Genomic DNA, 9,024 nt, shown 5'->3' with positions numbered 1-9,024 from the left:
AAAGAAAGTTTGATTTCACGAGTAGCCACATGAGCAGAGACATAATAGCGAAAGTTTTACCAGACATGAGAGACTGTAATGCCTTCATAGAATTTGAATCTGAAATTATGAAGCTGTTCCAGTCTGCTGTGAAACAAAAGCAGGTTCGCAGGAGAGCTTCTGTAAAGTTTGGAAGGTAGGAGACGTGGTACTGGCAGATGTAAAGCTGTGAGGACGGGGCGTGAGTCCTGCTTGGGTAGCTCAGTTGGTAGAGCCCTTGCCCGCGAAAGGCAAAGGTGCCGAGTCCGAGTCTCGGTCCGGCACACAGTTTTAATCTGCCAGGAAGTTTCATATCAGCGCACACTCCGCTGCAGACTGAAAATCTCATTCTAAAAGCATTGTAAGCATTATAAAAGTCCCGTCACTAACAGTAACATAGCAACATGTTTTCAATATTATTCAACGTATTTTTACATGATCCGAAAACGGTATCAGCATCTTGACCCTCCCCGCCCCCCCCCCCCATCCCCCCGCCATGCAACAGTGGTTAGCTGATTCAGCTGTTCATGAACATGAAGCCAACATAACTTGAGTTATCCCTGCTCTTTGCTGAAAAGAGTGATTTAAAGGTATTCAAATTAAAAAATGGTTCAAATGGCTCTGAGCACTATGGGACTCAACTGCTGAGGTCATTAGTCCCCTAGAACTTAGAACTAGTTAAACCTAACTAACCTAAGGACATCACAAACATCCATGCCCGAGGCAGGATTCGAACCTGCGACCGTAGCGGTCTTGCGGTTCCAGACTGCAGCGCCTTTAACCGCACGGTCACTTCGGCCGGCTCAAATTAATTGTGGCAGATCTCAATGAGTACATGCGAGAAGGCAGGAGAGTGCGTGTTACAACGTAAAGGCCTCAGCGCAGCATCTCACAGCAGAATGACGGCTTGTGTGGTCATACAGTTCCGCACTGTCGCCTGATAAACAAAGTAAGAGCCTACGGAATATCAGACCAGCTGTGTGGCTCGATTGAAGAGTTTTTAGCAAACAAAACACAGCATGTTGTTCTCAATGGAGAGACGCCTACAGACGTTAAAGTAACCTCTGGCGTGTCACAGGGGAGTGTTATGGGACCATTGCTTTTCACAATATGTATAAATGACCTAGTAGATAGTGTCGGAAGTTCCATGCGGCTTTTCGCGGATGATGCTGTAGTACACAGAGAAGTTGCAACATTAGAAAATTGCAGCGAAAAGCAGGAAGATCTGCAGCGGATAGGCACTTGGCGCAGGGAGTGGCAACTGACTCTTAACATAGACAAATGTAATGTATTGCGAATACATAGAAAGAAGGATCCTTTATTGTATGATTATGTGATAGCGGAACAAACACTGGTAGCAGTTACTTCTGTAAAAAATCTGGGAGTATGCATGCGGAACGATTTGAAGTGGAATGATCAATAAAATTAATTGTTGGTAAGACGGGTGCCAGGCTGAGATTGATTGGGTGAATCCTTAGAAAATGTAGCCCATCAACAAAGGAGGTGGCTTACAAAACACTCGTTCGACCTATACTTGAGTATTGCTCATCCATACCAGGTCGGGTTGACAGAGGAGATAGAGAAGATCCAAAGAAGAGCGGCGCGTTTCCTCACAGGGTTATTTGGTAAATGTGATAGCGTTACCGAGATTTTTAGCAGGCTCAAGTGGCAGACTCTGCAAGAGAGGCGGTCTGCATCGCGGTGCAGCTTGCTGTCCAGGTTTCGAGAGGTTGCGTTCTGGATGAGGTATCGAATATATTGCTTCCCCCTACTTATACCTCCCGAGGTGATTACGAATGTAAAATTAGTGAGATTCGAGCGAGCACGGAGGCTTTCCGGCAGTCGTTCTTCCCGCGAACCATACGCGACTGGAACTGGAAAGGGAAGTAATGACAGCGGCACGTAAAGTGCCCTCCGCCACACACCGTTGGGTGGCTTGCGGAGTATAAATGCAGATGTAGATGTAGGTCAGCTAAGGGAATGGGAAATGAGAGGAATGGAAATGGCAGAAACTCGAACTCTAGCTCCAGACTGTAATCAACAAGCTTGACTAAAAAATGGACAGAAAATGAGTGCAGGTGGGGACCAAGCCTACACTCCGAATAAGCCAATGTATGACGAGTCAGCGATGATCCGATGGCCAGATGGGCAATACCAGAGAAGCAATGTATTCTGTCAAGCGTATTAAAACTGGTAATCAAGAACTTTTTGTTTTTGTGGACATGGGTAGTCTTATAAATGAGATATAAGAAACTATGCATTTAGCCCGTGAGTGAGCAGAAGATTAGGCACCTCTCCCCTTGCAAAGAGCGCGGGAGCGATAAAGGGCAAGACTGCCGAGGTGAACAAACAGATGAAGTGTGTCAGAGTGTAACGTCCGTCATGAATGCCATCATAATTTCACAGCTGATGACAGAAGTTATATTAGGCGTGCAATGTATGCTAAGCATGCAGCAATTATTGACGTAGGTCAAGCGTATTAAAACTGGTAATCAAGAACTTTTTGTTTTTGTGGACATGGGTAGTCTTATAAATGAGATATAAGAAACTATGCATTTAGCCCGTGAGTGAGCAGAAGATTAGGCACCTCTCCCCTTGCAAAGAGCGCGGGAGCGATAAAGGGCAAGACTGCCGAGGTGAACAAACAGATGAAGTGTGTCAGAGTGTAACGTCCGTCATGAATGCCATCATAATTTCACAGCTGATGACAGAAGTTATATTAGGCGTGCAATGTATGCTAAGCATGCAGCAATTATTGACGTAGGCAGACGAAACGTTTCCTTGCAAAACCGCACTCCACAGCAACAGGGTGGGCCCAAGCAGCGAAATTATTACCTAGCAAACATGGCACTGCCACCATGGACGGTCTGGCCATGCCACAACAGTTTTTCCCCGTGAAAGCATAAAAAAAGCTAGATATAACTGTGGTGGTGCTTGACGAGATTCTGTACATCACTGAGTACTAGGCTTCCTAGATACGACACAACCTGAATAAGACCCGAGCCCGCATCTCGTGGTCGTGCGGTAGCGTTCTCGCTTCCCACGCCCGGGTTCCCGGTTTCGATTCCCGGCGGGGTCAGGGATTTTCTCTGCCTCGTGATGGCTGGGTGTTGTGTGCTGTCCTTAGGTTAGTTAGGTTTAAGTAGTTCTAAGTTCTAGGGGACTGATGACCATAGATGTTAAGTCCCATAGTGCTCAGAGCCATTTGAACCATTTTTTTAAGACCCGAGAAGAGCTCCAAAACATACATATAGAGGACGCATTCATGCTAAAACTGGTACTTTTGAGAATTTTATACAAATTTAGTGTTAAGGAGCATGATACATTTTTACAAGACCATAAAGTATTCCACTGATTTGCTAAGAGCAGATGGAACAACAAATTAAAGAGATGTTGGAACAAGGGGTTATTAAAATGGCGCACAGTAGCTACAACAGTCCCCTGCTTGTATTACCAAAGGAGGATGGTAGAATCAAACTGATGTTAGATCTCCGTAAAATTAACGCTATTATTATGCCTCAGACGGACTGTCTCGAGTCTCTGGAAGAACTGCTACAAAAATTCGATGAGAAAAGTATCTTCTTGGCAGACGATTTTCAAGAAAGTTGCTGGAAGATCAAACCATACTCCAGTTACCGGCGGTACGTTACGTTTTTATACTATGGTAGATGTTGCCAATTTAAGAAGCTACCTTTTGGCTTGCCAACACCTTGCTGGACCCTCATGTTGGCGCTAGATACAACATTCAATGAGGGAGTTGAAAGATTTATCACCGAATAAACTAATGTCATGTCGTGTGCCGCAGATTCCTGGGTCAAGCACAACTGTTATATGTGAAAGATGCTGCAGGCTGCTGGACTAACATTTAACTAAGTCAAGTTTCGCAAAAAAGATATTGCGTTTCTGGGGGAAAGGAACACAAAACAATTCCATTCGCCAGCCGTGTGTAAAACCAGAGTGAATGCAATTATTCCGTTACGGAATTGGAGCTCTTAACCGTTGTCTCCGCATTCCAGAAATTTTCGTACTGTTTGTATAGAAGAACTACGATTTTGTACATGGACCATAAGACCCTGGAATTTATGATGTCAGCAATAACTACCCATAGATGGCTATCTCGTTTGTCACTTTAGCTACAGTGATTTGTATTTCAAATTAAGCACTTTCCTGGAAAACAAAACATCGTTGTGGATGCATTCGCCACAGGAGAAATAAACGAGAACAGTCACTGGAGGTTTTCTCAGCGTATTGCAATGATAAGATCTTGTCAGGTACTCAGGCCTGAAGATGATGGGTACGAGGCTCACTGAAACGTTGCAAAAAGACGTCGGCACTACTCGGCTGATCACTTGAAAAGATTTTATCATTCAAATGAGAACAGATTTGACATCCTGTTTTTGAAAGGTGTGCTATTTGAGAACTTCATCGTTGATTCTCTGCAAAATAAAGGAAAAGAACACGACAGAGGTCCACTGCTACGTAAAGTAAAAGGGAAGATGAGAGATAAGGATTTTCTGGTGTTGATGGAGTATTATCTGCTGAGAAACAGTGTGTTTTTCCATCGTAATATCCAAATGGATCACCTTGGGTGGTGTTTGTGAAGGGGTAAATAAGTGCATCTGATACATACGTCTGAGCTACGCAGATTTTGGCCCAAGGATGTGCACTAGCAAACTTAAGAAGCTGGTGTACTTTAACAGCATGGACCAGTGGATGAGGAAGACAGTGACAGTTTTTGTGAAGTGCCAAAAGGTAAAACCTCCTTCCACAAAGGAAGCTAATCCCTTCTGCTCTATTTTCCCTAGGAAATTATATGACTATGTGACCATTGACCTTTGAGGACCAATTGTGGGGAAAGAAGGAGGTCACCGTTACATCACCACAGCCGTCGAGCTAGTGTAGAAATATATAACACTGATGCCAATGAAAATAGCTACCAGGAGTTCTGTTTTGAAGGCATTAGTGAGAGACTTCCTAGGTGTACCTGGGCATGTAAAACACATGCTTTTGGATAAGGCGAACAGTTAGTTTCAAAAATAAGTGGAAGGGTATATCGCAGAAAAGGAAAATAAACAGTATATACAATAATAAGTATCTTGGGAGAGAAAATCATGCGAGAGTTGGGAAAGTTTTGTGACATTTACTGGAACAAACAGCATGACACTTGGGATGAGTATGTCAAGGATGTTGAGTTGCTGATGAATCAGCTCCCTCATAAATCAACTAAAATGGTATAAACCAAAGTTTTAATGAATGTGAAAACAGAAGGCAGAATCATAGAAGTGGTCGCGTTTCTGCCGCAGCAGCTGGCTAGGCGCAGACTTGTGACTGCAGAGGCAGTTGCCAACATCATGGACAAAGCAGTGAAACTGCAAAGAAGGAATGTAAAGAGCGCCAGGTAGTGTTCCTGTACGTTAGACGGAAGGTACTGGTGAGAAACCACCAAATCTAATCAAAGCAAAGAATAAATCACACAACTTATTTTCCCTGTATATTGTGCCATCCCTTGTTATACATGTTGTCTTCACAAATGTGGCCATTCTAGAAACGTCGTGGACGAAGAAAATACTTAGAACACTCCATTTCTTGAATATGAAAGCATTTATGCAGTACGGTTCCTTTAGTTTATGTTGTGTCATTTGTATTAATCACGTAATTTAATAGGTATGGATTTTGTACCCATAAGTTTCTCTCTCTCTTTTTATTTTTTATTTTATTATTTTTTTTTTAGCAGAAAGATTTTGTGTGATTTTCCTATTGACATTTGTTGTTGCAATAGTTTGTACATTAGGTCCTTTTTCAGGATCACTTGTGGTGGTAGTTGTGCACTCCTGCAGTCAGCAGTGAGGCATGTTAATACGTAAACGAAAGTCAGAAGCAGAATTGTGTGTAGGGTGTTGGAACTAGATGTGCATCACCAATACATTTTGTGGACATCAGTATATTAATGCCCACATTTACCTATCACACAACAGGATGGTATGATAATCCCATGTGCATCAGTGTAATGGTTGTCCTACAAATGTTTTATATAACGAATGCAGTTTGAAACAGCGACAATCAATGGAGAATCTAGATAAATCGTGTCTTTGTTCTTTTTCAGAAGCGCCAAGAAAGCAATGTAGAAGTAACAATATGAAATGTATCGTTCCCTTGAGAATGTCTTTAGCCATAGTAATTCACCTTATGTTCTTTTTGACATTTTGTTCCTGTATTGTGTGAAAGAAGTATTTTTTGTAAGATGGCAAATTTTTCTTTGGGAAATCCATTAGTTTCTGCTACTTGGATTAGAGTTTGAAAGGGAGTAGTTGTTCGTGTTTTGGTGCGAGGAGTGTCTTTATTTGTGTGGAGTGAGGATGATTTATGGATTTTATGTCCTGTTTGGTAACAGACTGCATTGCAGACAAAAATACGAGGCTTTTGGCCTACCGCCAGCTGCAAATTATGTCCTACGGTATTTGACAAGATTATGTATCAGATGCTAGCTTTAGCATAGAGAGATCTTGGCTTTGTTTGTATTAGGAATTTGTTTTCTTCTGTGTCACTTGGTACTTCACTAGGCTGAATTGCTACAACATGTTGTCTACTTTGGAGTACACTAACCTTTCTGCAGTGCGTAGCACACATCTCGCGTAGATCGTTACAAGGACAGACGCATGGTAGAGCACCAGAAAGTTGATAGGCACTAGATTTTTGGAGATAAAGAAATTTGTTCAAGATATGGTTAAAGAGACGCTCTGCGTCAGAGTTTGCCCCTAACTATTTGCTGTGGCAAGTGTGTTTTACTTTGTTTTGATTTGTGATGAAATAATTTAACGACAGACATCAAGCTTAAGTCCATTTATTAAATTTTTGATGGCTGCAGAATCGGCATTGATTTGTGGGGAATATTTCATGTCGAAATTCTCGTGTGCTGCTGTAACACAGTGTATTGCTGGAAAACTTGCTAACTAAATCTTACAACTGTTTCAGAAGCAGTTGGGTCATGGAGCAAATGCAAGAGAAGCCTCGATCAACGGGGGGAACAAGCGATTTCCTTCCCCTTTGGGACAGCACTGGTCAGTAACCGAGTCACTTGCTAAGCCACAAAGGAGGCACTCACAATCGCCTGATGTTATCACCGTGTTGACTGATAGAGTACAGGTGACGACAGACACCCAGCATTGGCAACTTTAAGCCACTGAGATGACCACACTTTCAGAAGAGTGTAGCTTTGGGCGACAAAATAATGTAACTGCGCTGAGTCTCAGTGGGAGAGATATTTTATCCTTACCCTGCATATTAGACCCACGTAAAAACAGTCCATTGTATCTGGAGAACATAATTAATTTATTTTGAAAACTTGGAAACCGCAAGAGCTGCAAATAGTTTTTGACAACCAATTATTTTGCAATGTAAACGTGTGGCAGATAGCACAGTTTCGTCAATTTTTGTGTCATCTGTGATCTCAGATTAATGTGTTATGTTACTTGTAAACAGTAAGAACGAGCTATCAGACTTTCTCTGGTGTATTTCTTTAGGTTATGTTAGTTAATAGATTCTCATGCACCAAAATATCCTTCTGACGAAAATTTACTAGAGATAAGTGTTATTTGTGTCACTTTTATGCAAATAAGCAATATGATTTCTGCAACTGTGAGATTTCCACGTGGAAAAATATAATTTAATGATCTCTGACCATATTTTAAAGAAAATTAGTGTTATGTTAAATTTAACTTGCATGTTTAGCAAACAAATTAACCATCATTTATTTTAAAAAGGATTTAATAATAATCATGTGGTGTAAGTTTAAGATTGGTGGGTGTTGATTCACGCATGATGCACATCACACACAGATTGTGTATTATGTAACAAAATTTGATTAGTTAGGTCTATTAATGCAATTCCCCTAGTATCAAGCCTGCAATGGGAACCCAAGCTAATAGATAACTCAATGACTATTTGAATTTTGTTATGTGGAATGGAAATTTCTTGTTTTTTGTTTTGTTATTGCTAACGCAATTTTAGCTATGTACAAGCCTGAGGTATCATATTTAACATAATGATGTTACTATAACTCAAGCAGGCAATACGATACCTTGCCATTTTCTATACCCTGATGGAATACTGTTAGGAGTTCTTTACTAATTCCCATGGTTGTTCGCATTAGTTAAACTCTGGGATGCCTAAACCAGGTATGAACGAATACTGTTATTTTGGGAGCTTTTATCCTTTTTCTGAAAGAGTGATGAGGTGTGTTATTACATGATTATCACATAGTGTTTCATTTTCTGCCGCTATTTCACAGTCATTTCATTGACAGGATTGGACATGTTTGCTTGGGAAGAAAATGATGCGCATTTCTTACTGGGAAGGTGTGCTACCGCTGTTGTCTCAAGTTCACGCTTGTTGTCAGAAGGCAATCAGTGAGTCTCAACAACAGGGAGTTAAGCAGTTTTGCAGAAGTGGAGCCGCATACCGTAATGTGCTTTTTTTGGTGAGAGGCAGCACCTGTACTCACTCGAGGGAGTGGTGGGGGGGGGGGAGGGGGGGAGGCCCACTGCCGCCGCCAGAGAACAACTGAACACGATATTTTGCATTTTCTGTATGTACATAAAAGGACAGGTTGCCATGGTGCAGCCCTGACCAGTGTGGGAAAATCGAGTGCTTTCGCCCACAAATTGTGGTGTAGCCAACCGACCGAGTCGCCTTGCCACCATGCTTGGTGCATAGAGATTGATCAGTAGGTGAGATACTGTTCCCATGCCAGTACGAAGCTCTTGTTTGTTAATGAGCGTTTTGCATGCCAAAATAGTCTGAAGTGGTCTCCTGTTCACGTTTATCGCCTTCGCAATAGCATGGAGTCAATCCCTCCGTGTGGAGTTTTTTGCAAGTATTGCAGTTGGGGATTGTGAACTATGATTTGGGAGATTTTGTCATCCGGCGGCCGTATGGCGCTGATTGACGCACAAAAGATGAATTTGGGGAAATATAAATATAAAAAATGCGGTAGTGCGATCAATATTC

This window comes from Schistocerca serialis, chromosome 1, assembly GCF_023864345.2.
Source record: "Schistocerca serialis cubense isolate TAMUIC-IGC-003099 chromosome 1, iqSchSeri2.2, whole genome shotgun sequence".
NCBI classification, from domain to species: Eukaryota; Metazoa; Arthropoda; class Insecta; order Orthoptera; family Acrididae; genus Schistocerca; species Schistocerca serialis.
This window is presented reverse-complemented; position numbering follows the sequence as displayed.